The sequence below is a fragment of the Synchiropus splendidus genome, chromosome 6 (genome assembly GCF_027744825.2).
Source record: "Synchiropus splendidus isolate RoL2022-P1 chromosome 6, RoL_Sspl_1.0, whole genome shotgun sequence".
Classification (NCBI taxonomy): domain Eukaryota; kingdom Metazoa; phylum Chordata; class Actinopteri; order Syngnathiformes; family Callionymidae; genus Synchiropus; species Synchiropus splendidus.
The window spans coordinates 20,545,351-20,558,585 of NC_071339.1; positions in this window are offsets into that span (position 1 = coordinate 20,545,351).

The window sequence follows — 13,235 nt, forward strand, 5'->3', positions numbered from 1 at the left end:
TACATCTTCAGGTCCATTTTTTAGAGCTTTGAAACAACAAGACTAAATTAGAAAATGAATATTTATGACAGTGATTGCAACGTCTCGCCGTAAAGCTGTGATTATAAATGTCACATTAATGCCAGTTTTTATGCCAAATCAAAAAGTTTCAATTATTTTCAGTACTTGCATGACATTCTTAAATATATCCCTGCAGTCTGTTGCCCAGTGACAAAGCGATGATACTGGTGGGAGATTTAAGAAGGCTGTCTGGAGTGACAAACCCAAATAACGTCTTGCTATAAAGAGGTCAGACAGCCAAGTCTGAAATTCAAATGAGTCTAACTGAACTAAGTAAAATGCCGAGGAGTGGAATGACAATATGTAAGTACACTTTAGAATTACGACGAGTATCTCCCCCACACTGCAGACCTCTCTCAAAGAAGAGAACACTGAAGAGTTGTGAAACCAGAGTGTTTATATACAGTGAGTGGGTGAGATCGAGATCCTGGGCGGTCAGAGATGTCCCAGCCATGAACTCTGAGGCACAGCACTTTCTTTGAATCATACATTTACTTCTGCAAGAGAGGAGAAAGTGGTAGAGGCCACACGGTGATGCGGCCTGTCAATAAGAATCTTACATCAAATGCTGAGCTCAGATACAGTAAGACCAGCTCAGTGCAACAGCAGCCATCAAGACATCAGCTGTCACTTTGAAGAGACAAGCTTCGCTTCAAATGCATAAACCGAACAACAGTCATCAAATAACTGAGTCCGGCTCCAGATGGATGTGAAGTGCCATGGGACAACTTTCCTCATGATAGGTAGGAGGACGCAAAAATAGTAAATTATATTTATGTATGTATGTCCATTAGATTCCAAATATTTTAAAACAATAGGTATTGATGAGCCACTGTCTTGTCGCAGTGACCTTAAAGTCAGTGGCTCACACTGTGTAGCCAGAAGAAGGATGAGCAAAGAGTGCTGACAATGTTTTTTAACTCCTCGACTTACAACATGGCCCGTATGCAACCAAACAAGTTTGGAACACTCATGCTGTTCCGAGTACAACCTGTTCATTGACCAATCTTGCGAAACCGGTGGAGGAATATGTCAGCTCTCTGGTGCTAAGCGAAGGAAGTCAGTGTAGCTTACTTTCATTATAGTATTTTGTAACTGTCTACTACTGGACACGATTTTCCAAATGCTACTTGCTACGGGGGCATTGAAAAAAAAAAAAAATGTCTGAAAAAAAAAATATAGGAATTGAAAAACGGAATATTGGCTGAAACATTTTTGTATTGAGGTAGCAAACTAGAAGGGAATTAAAATTATTAAGAATATATTTTGAGATTTAATTTTTCAGCCAATATTCTTTTTTCAATTCCTATATTTTTTTTATAAAATCTAAAATATATTTTTTTCAATGTAAATGTAAGGTGGTCCAGGTTGAGCCCCATAACTTACATTACATAGTTATAACAATTTTATGATGTTACGTCGGCAGTGTAATCTCAGTCGCAACGCAGTCCAGTCAATTGTACCGCAAAACACAAATGATCCAAACACAACGCCATTGATGAATATTTGTGGCATCCGACTTTAGAATCCGCTATTTAATTATGTATATATTTCTTGGTGTGTGGATTATTATTAAGATTGTTATTAAAGATTTTAAAAATGTTGAACCAGCAGTGGGAAAGTCATTAAAATGTATACCACCCTAAACAGAAGGAAAGATAGCAGCTTGATATTCTCTGGTGAGTCCAGCCTGAAGGCCGGGCTGCCCAGGGTTCAGGTTGAAGGCTGCAGACTGGAGGTTCCTCTGTGGTTCGGCCTTAAGAGGAAATGTCAGGCGTCAGTTCATGGCTAGAAGAACAAAGCAGTAATAAATATGCCAGAGGGAGCTCCGGCGGTGAGCCAAACCTCTCAGGTTCAAGGTTTCCAGAGAGTCCACTACTTGTTTATTTCTTGAAGGTGACTCGCCCTCCAAAAGCACTGACTCATTAAAGCAAAGGTTTTGCTCCTGAAAATGTGAGTTTGGTTTTGAGTGAGTTTTGCTCTTGCTTAAAGATGTAAACTAAAACACAGCATGCAGCAGGAAAACAAAAATAGAATTAGAAATTATGACGAAGACAGAAAGGGACTCTTGGTCCCTTTTTTTTTTTTTTTTTTGCATGTGAATAGATCCATGTGGGTCATCGGTCTCCTTCCCTTCTGGCTCGCCTGTCGAGTTGAATATATGCAAACTGGCCTTGCCTCAGGCAGCCTTTAAAGGATATCAGTTTGCTGGAGAGTGATGGCAGGCGGGGTAACGGACCAAGCTGAGCGAACAGTTGTGTGGGAGGGCGCGGAGGGGGGCTACAGCACATTACATCCCCCAGATTGAGCACAGTCCCTGAGGTTCAAATCCTGTGTTAACCGTGTCTGCTGACTCATGTGGACCTCATTCCACCGCGGCTCTGTCGTCGACGAGGACATGAGGTTTGGAGCAACGGCGCTCTTAAAGCAACTTCATAAGTGATGGGTTAAAAATCAAATGTTCTGTGTCACTGCAAGGGTAAATGCAGAGATGACGTCAATGTCTTTAGTTGATATGAGGCACTGTCTATTTAGGAGGTTGAACAGACTCTGTAAAAGTTAGAAAGGATTGTTGAGGAAGTCATTGTATTATGGTATGGAGCGGTCTTTCATCCCTAAAAAAATTACAATGAAGGATTGTTTGGCACGTTTTTCTGTTCCATCTGTCCATTTACTTGCACATTGTTTCTAAGCTCTTTTGTATTACTTTTTGCACTTTCTAACATTATTTATTTTTCATTTTATTGTGATGTGTTGTGTACAGAGCATGTTACGAACATAATTTCCCTTGGGATGAATAAAGTTTTCTGATTCTGATTCTGATATGCCATTTTCATGATGGCCTCCCGACCATAAAACAACAATGAATCTCCATCTCCGAACCCTAGGTGAGCAAATCTCAGTGTTGAACCGCCAATGAAAAACAACAGTATTTGCTTGGAACACATTTACATGCACAAAACAGTCATACACATAACATTTATTGGAGGTTTTTGTACTGAAAAAAAAAAAAAAAACCCTGAAAATCATCATAATTCGTGAGCTCCCATTTTGCTTGTTGTGTTTTCTGAATGTTGTGATGGATCGGTGCTGGGACAGAATCTTTTAAACAATTGACGCTACATTTTTTTAATCTTCGTGTGAGGTCTAACAATCAAAAAAAAATTATTTTTTTTTCTCTCGGGCATTTGCATATATAGACGACAGAATGGCAAATATCTCATACTTACATAGTACTTTCCATGCTCATGCAGCAACTAGTGATGGGTCAAGTGACACAAACGGCGTGTGTCACTTTAAAAAAAATAATAAAATAAAAGATGGAATAGGGTTTCACCATATTGGAGGCTGTTGCACTAGCCAGAAAAAAGGGCCTATTTCGCTAAAAAAAAAAAAAACGTTGGGTCAGTGATATAAGCCTGGCAGACAACATGCCAGGGAAACTTCAGGCTGCCGATCCACGTCCCAACTCGAATGCTGCAGGTTGGCAGTGCGCTCTGCACATTGCGCATGTGAGTGCCGCAGGTCGAGCGATCGACCAACCCTACTGCTGTTTATGATAACAAAGCACTCACATATTTTGCCAACCAGAAAAGTCCTTGAAAATACAAAACATTAATTGCCCGAGGTTGGGTGACTTACTGAGAGACTCAACAGCACAAACAAGTCAAAAACTAGGATCGAATTGGCAACCACTCTAGCTTGGTCGCCCCTAGTGGCACTCAAGCACCAGCCCTTTTTCTCCCGGCGTGAGAAACAGTGATTGTGAGAACCACTGACTTGAAAACTGGACCATGTGGTTCAACATATGAGCACCTGCCATTGCTATCCTCTTCACCAGCGACAGCACGGTTTGTTACAGGTTATACTGTACAGACACACGATTGCTCGAGGTTTAGGCAGATCTCTCAGTCCAATTGTTCTATAGTATATTTGGGGGTAATTTCGTCATCACGATGACCTTCGACCGGGGCTCTTGGAAAAACACCAGGTAAACCAAAACTCAAAATAATAAAAGCGTGTACAGAAAAGTGAGTCTCCACATTGTCATTTAGCATCTGTGAAAGATTATTTTATTTGCAGAGCTCTTAATGGCCAAGGCCTCTCTGTGTCCTCCACTGCTTTAATTACACTCTGTTTACGATCCATTCCACGGAGACTTAGGAGGACAACACCAGAGAAACCGACGAAAACACCTACTCTCCATTTTAAAGAGAGAAATACATGCACCGGCATGTTTTTTTTTTTATTGTCACAGAAGTTAGTTTCGGGCTGGGTTTTTCAAGCAGAGGTACACACCAACCCTGTGCTTTTCGAGCACATTTTAGATTTTTAAAAGCACGTTACTGCAATGTACTGCAACGGTTCTTCAACGTCTTAGCCGCCACAGCCCTCTCCACCACAGCCTACCTTGGTCATCGTCCATAGTCAGGTTGTCAGGTTGAGTCTTAAATACTCTGACTTGAAGAACACATACTGGCTCCTACCAAGACAACAAAGAGAAAATGGATTGGTGACTGACGGAGACAATTTTGACCCCATACAAGGATGCATGAGAGTGTGTGATGTCTCCGTCTCTACGTTCCTCAGCTTGACTCCTGTATGGACAGAAATCCTGTTACGATCTGTCTTTCACAAATGGCATTCACAGGTTCATCCCATTGTTTCAGAGAAGTGTGAAAAACTCGAGGGGTGACATATTTTCACTATCTCACCTCATCTCGTCCTCGACTTCTCTCAGCCCTCATTGAGCCGTGAGTGATGTGCTGCATGGGAAAGCACATTTTATGGTGTACTCGAATGCTTTACAGCTCCTCTGTTGCAGTTTCCGTGTGCAGATAACGGGTGATGTTTTCATTTTCATACTGACTACATGTAGACCACTATACAGGGACCCCAGAAAGGCAGAGTGGAAAATCTATCATGTGACAGTCAAGCAATTTAGCAACAAAAGTGTTCCCTGTGAAATAAAGCCCTAGTTCCACTGATATGAAAATGGAGTTTTTTGGTTTTTTTTTTTCACATTTATGTTGGCTAGATTGACATCTTTTGTTTGTTGGGTGTGGGTCAGATTCTAATTTGCCTCCTTGCCATTACTCACTACTCATTTTTGGCACAGATATTCCACATGAAAATGAAATCAATGGTTGAAGGTATCTTAAACCTCACCACAAAAATGCTTCCAGCCAAAGATTTACAACCGTCACTTCGTTCAGATTCGCTCTGTTGGATTATGCGTCATACAGAAAGGAAGTAGGGGAGGGGCGACACATGGAAATTTGATAATATGATAAACGGTATGACAAAACACATGAATTTTATGTGAAAATATACCATAGAATGTAACTGAAAAACACAAGAAAGTTTGAAATGACATGAAACTGACGCCTCTCAGAGCATATACATGAACGTTACAGGGGCCAAATGTGCAGATTTTTTTCTTTCAGTAATGTCAAAACACTCTGTTTACATTGAACAATGGACAAGGCACTACACAAATACACAATGAGCCGCACCTGTCTGTCCCGTCAGGTTCATACTGATCAGAGATATCATTGATCAAAGTGACTAAAGCTGCAGTGCTTGAACAAACTGACCATTTCAGATTTCAAGTTTTTTTTGCCCTTTATTGAGCTACATGAATATCGGACACCATTAAACGACTGGTCATGCGGTGGTTCATCTGTAGTTGGGGTAAAGCATACAAGTGACCATGCAAGCAAAGCAGGAAATATTGGTTACTGAATGTAGCTACTGTAAAATGATCATTTTTGTCTCACACCCATTTTATTCCCTTCACATCAAAATATTCTTAAAGACATCTCATCGTATATCATCGCTGCCATACTTTTTTTTTTATTGAGACAACATGGTCCAATTCACAACCACAAGTTGGCAAAAAATTCCTTAAAAAAAAAACTCAAAATCCTTTTGCATGTGTACTTAAACCGGACACCTTCAGTAGTCTGTGTGCAACTGCTGGTCGATCAATGTGTTCCCAGTAGGGTCTCTCATGGCAACCCGTCGAAGGACAAAACAAAGATTGATTCTAAAACTCCAGCAATAGAGGCCACAATGAAGCTTGGGCACAGTAAAATGTGTGGCTAAGTGTCGGTGAGGGCAGCCTGCTACAGACCCTTCTCCCAACCAGAGATAATGATGGGATTGATTTTTACAAAAATAATTTCAGGGTTGCTTTTCATAGTTAATTGGAAATCTGTTTTTGATTCCAATACTACAAGGAACACATGGGCGAGGTATTGTAAAATACACCAAGATTTTTTGCTGTAGTGTCGGATAGTGATTATTTTGCAAGTTGGATAAAGAAACAACCGTTTTTTTTTTTTTTTTCAACAACCCAGCAGTTATATAAAAAAGCAATTTCTCCAGTCTTTCATCTTTTATTATATGAAGAAATTGCCCAAGGAAACAAGTGGATCAGAGGACCCAACCGCAGCTGTACTGAAAGAGCGAACACAGGGAAATGATTTTTCTGCCAATGTGGATTCAGCCAGCGATGCCAAAAAATGGCCAGAGATGTGGTGTCATAGTAACCGAGTAGCTGCCTATAAATATGTATTTCAATACACAGGGCAACTGTAAGAGGGTGTAGTAAGTTTTTCGAAGAGCATCTGCTTAATTTTTCTTAAAGCATCTGTCTCAACCAGTACCAGCAACCTTTAACTAACCAAGTGCTCCCTGACCGTACTGTTGCCAGGAAATTCTTTTTTCATTTGTGTTTTCAGTTTTAAAAATTCAATCCATTGGATCCTTCCATATTCATATATTTTATGTCAACCCTCGCGCATATACAATTTCTCCATAGCATTGAAACTAGGGGTGAGTATTCTCACGATATGTTACGCATCATGATACTTGGATCATGATACAATCGTATCGCGGTACATTCTAAAATCAGAATATTGTGATATAGTGTAATATTCTACACGGTAAAAGGCACAATATTACTCAAGAATAACAGGACAAATTGATTCAGAATTATTTGATCTCCAAGAACTTTTTTTAAATCACTGAAAGTCAAATGCCATGTGAGATACTGCACTTGAAAACACTGAGTGCATCATTTACTAACTCATTATTATTCTGTTTAAAATAATAAGACAGGCAGAAGAAAAATACATTTAAGTTTATTTCGATCCCACGTCAACACAAGAAAATTCCTCCATTTCAATGTGGTTTCAGAAATCAAAAAATGAGCAGCAGGAATAGTACATTTTGTAATACCCACCTATTTTTATGTAAGGTTTTAAGATACTATTAAGATACTATTCTTAGAAGTGAAAATGAGACTTGTGCAAATGACAATTCTAAAACATGCTTTCATCCTTCAGTTTCCCGGCAGAATTGTATGCTGGGTTTCCAGGTTAATAACAGGTTTCCAGTACAACCTTTCACAAACAATAATGTTGAAGTGAAATTCTGGAATGGTTTTCCGGTAAGGTGTCAACCTGAGCTGCACAGTAATGTAACTGCATCTTCACAATAAACGCAGCCAAATTACACTTCTTCAAGATACATTTTGTCATGTCCGCACTTTGTTTGGTCGTTCAGTGTTGTACTTTTCCGTGATTTCTCTCGTGCTTTTATTTTGTTACCCTCGGTTGTTCTCGTTTCCTGTTCCCTCCTTCTCTCCAGCTTCTCTGGCAACACAGCTGTCGTTCATTTCTCATTAAACCTCCCAAGGATATGAACCCGTCAACGCCAGCTCCTGTTGCCAGATGGTTGCTTCACACTCCGTGGCGGTAAATCTATCTCTCTTCTATGACTTCCAAGCTCTCGTTGATTCCATGACTTTTCTAAATTCCAAATCCCTATTCAGCCGCGTCCTCACTTCCTCGTACTTCCTCGCTCCGTTTCTCCCCTTCACTATTCAGCCCGCGTGTGAACAATTTTCCAGTCTCATTTTTCTTTTCTCTCCAACGTAGCTATATCCTTGTGTTTATCTGTGTTTCCTCCACCAAGCTCTTTCTGTTTATTGAGCCTCGTGAGCTTAACTCCGAGTGCGTTTTTGTGTTCTCCCATTTTTCAGGCTTGAATTCTAATTCGCCTTTGCGTTCCAGATTCTTCCCCAGTCCCTGTGTGTAGTTCCCGGTCCGTTCAGGTTATTTCTCTGTCTGATTTATTGTTTCATTCATCGATTATAGTCTGTAAATTAATCTTGTCTTCTGTTGACCGGCACTACCTACACTTGGGTCCCCACTTCTGAAATCATGAGACTTTTTAGACTAATATGATTTAGATGAATGCCATGAATCATGGCTCCATCTCCAACAGATTACCTGTTAAAGTGATGATGCTGTCTTGGGTGTGACAATAAAATGATGATAGGAGACCCAAGAACACAAAGAAAAACTGATCAATAACTGGATGCAGCCCAAACCAGTGATGCCACTGGAGTAAAACCAACAAGTCCAACATGTCCAGAGTATCGCTGCGCAACATTACAATAGTCCAAATGAAAGGTTAGGCCTATGTCAGGAGGGGAAGTGACTGTACAAACTAAAAGCCTTCACATTACCAACAATCTCTTAAAAAAATGAATTAATTTCTTGTTAAAGTAAACTCTCCGACCTCTACTGTGCGTCTTCATTTCACTTCAGATTGAAAAGAGAACCAGGCCAGCTCCTGTTGAAAGTTATACACCCTCAGGCCTCTCAATTGCTTCCCAACACTGGCAGATCATTTCTATAAATAGTAAACTATGGAGGAACTTTGCCAACAAACTTCATTAATCACCAACATATAGTGCCTGCCATTTATAATGAAAGCAGTTCCTGCAATGCTGCACAAATCTGCGCTCAAGATGATGGGACAACTTACACAGGTCCTCCTACACCAGTGACCCGTAACTTATTTCACACGTATCTCACAGTGAGCTAGCTGGCAATCGGGGGCCGCACGGGGCAAACGCTTTAAACACATCACGTCCAGGATTGTTGGTGAAACAGCGTCAACATATGCAAACATCAAATAAAAAATGTAACAATGATGTCCGCAAGTTCTTATTTCCTCCACTAGCTGAAGAGCATGGTAACAGAAAACCTCTCTCCCACTCTCAGCCTCCTCTTTTTCAGAAACTCATCCCTCCATAGCACGGAACCTCTTTGTTCGAGATATGGACATCTTGACCTTTAGTCAGTTTCGCTCCAGAACAAGCAAACAGCTTCCGCTATTCACCGAGGAGCAGCCAGTCTCTTATGGCGGAAAAGGCATTTGCCAGGGGAGAGAGCTGTGCTGCAGTTATAAAAGCGCTCGCTCAACTGACTTCTCAACGCACAACATCCAAAATGCTTTGTTTCATGTGGGAAATCTGCCAAAGCTTCTGGCTTTGCTGTCAATGTTGCGCAGTCATAATACATTCTAAATTTCAGGCCAAAAAAAACAAAACATTTTATTTGTAGTTAATCACTTGTGAATGGTGGAATTCTACTCACTTGCATGCACTACAAAGCATGAAGGTAGAGTCAAAACATGGATAAAAATGTAAACTGAACACACGAAAATGACAGATTAAATGAGAATAAAACTATGTTGTTGACTGTGTTGTGCCTTGATGTTCAGTAGCATTGTGAGCCTGCGGAGTTGCCGTAGTTGCCAGGGCTCAACAAAACACAGCGATACTTGACAGCCAATGACAGCTCTATAATACATTCCATACGTCCATATAGTGTTTGCCTCTAAGTATGTGTTCCTGTTGTGTAACCGTGTAGAGAATGTGCATTTTTTATTTGAATCTTATTGCCTTCATTTCAATTGTTAATCCACGCACGGTAGCGTTAGCACAGTAATGGGATTCTCCCTTAACATTAGCATTAAGCTAGCAGATCCTTTTATGTGTCTTTCTGATTAGAACATACATTATGACAATTCATAATATAAGTTGTGATGTAATCTGTTGCTAGGCAATATTTCCCCATCAAACCATGGTAGATATATAAATGTACGTAAATTAACCCTTTGGGTGCCAAAGTCCAAAAATTGCAACGGGCAGCATCACAACATTTAAACAAACCCAGCTGCAAACATGAAGCCTGTAGTTACTACTTTGCACAACCAGGTGGCAAACGCCTGTAACTTCAATCTGAGCAGCGTTTTGCAGCATATACAGTTTTAAGAGCAAATATGACACTCTTCTGATTCAAATATTCACTAAAATGGAATAAATAAAACTGAAACAGAGGCAGGCATTATTGTTGTTGCTAGTGAGATGAAGAAGAGTATCTCCAGTGGATCAGATGAACATCGGTCAAAGTTATGTAAAACACTATGGCCGCTGCCAGGTGACGTCATAATACACCAAGCAGATGAGTTCATTTACTCCAATCCATTCATTCAAGATATAGCCATTTGAAATAGTCACATCAAAATAGAACATTACATTGAAAAAACTCTGACGGCCGAAAGTTGCAAAGTCAAAAAAAAAAGGATTTGATAAAAATCAAAAATCAAACTGCCAGTTATTCAACTGTCCTTTTGTCAGTTGGGTCTCGCTTTTGTCATGTTATTTTTGACCATGTTTTATTATACTATTTCTTATAGTATTTTCTGCCGTGTCGTGGTTCACATGCTGATGCTGCACTACCTCTTTCAACATTTCCCATCAAGAAAAACTAAATCATTACTTCTGTCATGACTCTGATGAGGAAATCGATGAGATGGCTGAAGGTCTGTTTGATCGATCAGGATGCTAGTCCATTTACAACAACGCACATATCTGGTGATTTGTGCAGTGAGTGACTGAAGTTCAGTGTGGAGCTTGAAAGGCAGCATCTCAGCGATGTAAGCTCCGAATGACCTGCAATATTTGCAACTTACTAAATGGCATATGTATCGAGGAACCTTTGTAGCCTTTGACAGCAACTTCTCCTGCCCTAAAGAAACATGACCAAGTAACTTCTGGGTGAGACTCTCTGAGAAAACTTCTGCAAAGCAGTAATGTATGAGTTATTTCTGGCTTCACTAAAAAGTCTTTCAGAGATACACTTGCACTAAAAAGCACTTTGTTGTCCAGCACTTGTCCTTCAGTTAAGACAGTCCTGATCAAAAATCTGTTACTTTTTAGGTAGAAAACACACACATTTATGAGAAAAATATATTCAGGATACTATTAAATACTGTTGACATTGGTTCTTTATTTATTTTGTATTATTTATTTATTGTTAATTTAGGTGCACAAACTGTTTTGTCATGGGTGCGGAACACAGAACAACATTGAAGCCTCATTACTCGGTTTATGATCCAATAAATAGCGTCCTTATTTGATTATAAAGGCTCCGGCAGCATAAAATCCACAGCTGGTCTTTTTACACACACGATATTAAAGCTTGTGTCGACAAATCCCATCTTTCACACAAACAACATCAACCTCTGAAGCAACAGGGTGAAGGCCAGGTAGTCCAGCATGTCGTAAGCCACACAGCAAGAGTAAAGCTTGTTCCTCTCTTGTGGAAAATGTAATTCTTACTACTCAATTTGGATGAGAATTAGCTGCTTCTTCAAGGCGGAACAGAGGTCCTGCAGTTACGTAACTTCAAATCCTAGCTATTTATGAATATGTATTTATAATCATGTTTTATTCTGTTAGTCTTGGAACAATATTTTCATGATGCGCCTGTGTGCACCGACTACAATAACTCTTCTATGGCTTTGAAGATGTTACACAAACAATAGAAATAACTAAGCAGTGTTGAATATTCATACGTAGAATGAACATTTCCTGCTGCCTGTAAACAGAATACCAATGAAATTGGATGTTTCATGACGCCCAAATTTGAAGGAGCATCTGCCAGTGCAGTTCATAGGTAGGATCATGTGTCAAATACAGTACATTTTCTAAACTCTCATGATAGTATATTTGACCTTGATCTTTTCTCTGATAAAAAAAAAAATAAATGGAGATGATACTATGTCGAACACCTCACATGCCTCCGGGCTGCAGATCAGATTCTTAGAGTTGCTGGCAAGAATCCTGCGCTAAAAGAAGGGAAATCGAAATATTTGTCACCATTTTTTAACACCTAAACTGCAAAACAGAACGTGTACTTAGCCTTTCAACTCTGGCGTGTCATGGTTGACATACACCAGTATTTTTAACACCGTACAACAACCATCAAAAGCCATGTGCCACAACCAGTTCCCATGACTGTGTTTTCTGAAGAGGCATGGACAACTGAGGTCATCTCGTACCCTAATTCTGATCTTTAATAAAATAAAATAATAAAAACTCCATGGCCAATGATCTCCACGGAGTGCTCTGATAAAGTTCCACCTCACCTGCACTCTCCACTTTATGTCATTCCATTGATGCCTGTAACTCAGGAGATTGACTTCAAATACAGTTCCCACTCCTTTACACACATGCATTGAGTGTACTGCTTCTTCTGACCTTCATTCCTCTTTTGTCCATTTCCCAACTCCACCACTTCAGCCTCTCCTCCACCTCACTCTCATCACACATCACATCATCAGCAAACATTTTTGTCCTTGGAGACTTCTTTCACATTATAGTAGGGTCATGAAGATATGTGTGCTACATTTTATTCATTCACTTCACACAGACTTTATTAAGTTTATGAGATTTTAATCGGAAAGTAAAACACTTTTGATGCCCTCGAATGTGCCACTACAAAAAAGATCTGACCCAAGCGCAACTACTTTCAACATCACAAAGCTTGAGTTGAAAATAAAAATATTCTGAATATTCATTCAGTCTCAGGGGGGTCAGACGCTGAACAACTCTGAAGACCTTAAAGGCCTGTGAAGACTTCAGATAATGTTTGTTCCTGAAGTTGTTCTCCTGAAATTTGGTGTGAAGTTCTGTTTCATCCTCTCAATTTAAACCTATCACTGCCGTTGCTACTCACCATCTAATATCACAGCCTCAACTTCACTTCACATCTTGAGATTACAAGAAAAAAGACGGCGCGAGGAGCTCGCCAAAAATCCATAATAATCTCCGAAGTAACAACAAACTGAACGATCAACAAATGGTGAATATAATTGTTTTTCCCCTCACACGGCAGCTCATTTTTTCCTCCTCACTCGACACGTGTTTATTGTGACTGGAGGCCCCCCTGAAGGTTACCTGTGCTATCGCCTGATGTAGTGGCGCTGCCATGCCAACACACATTCAGAGGTAATCAATCATCTATTGT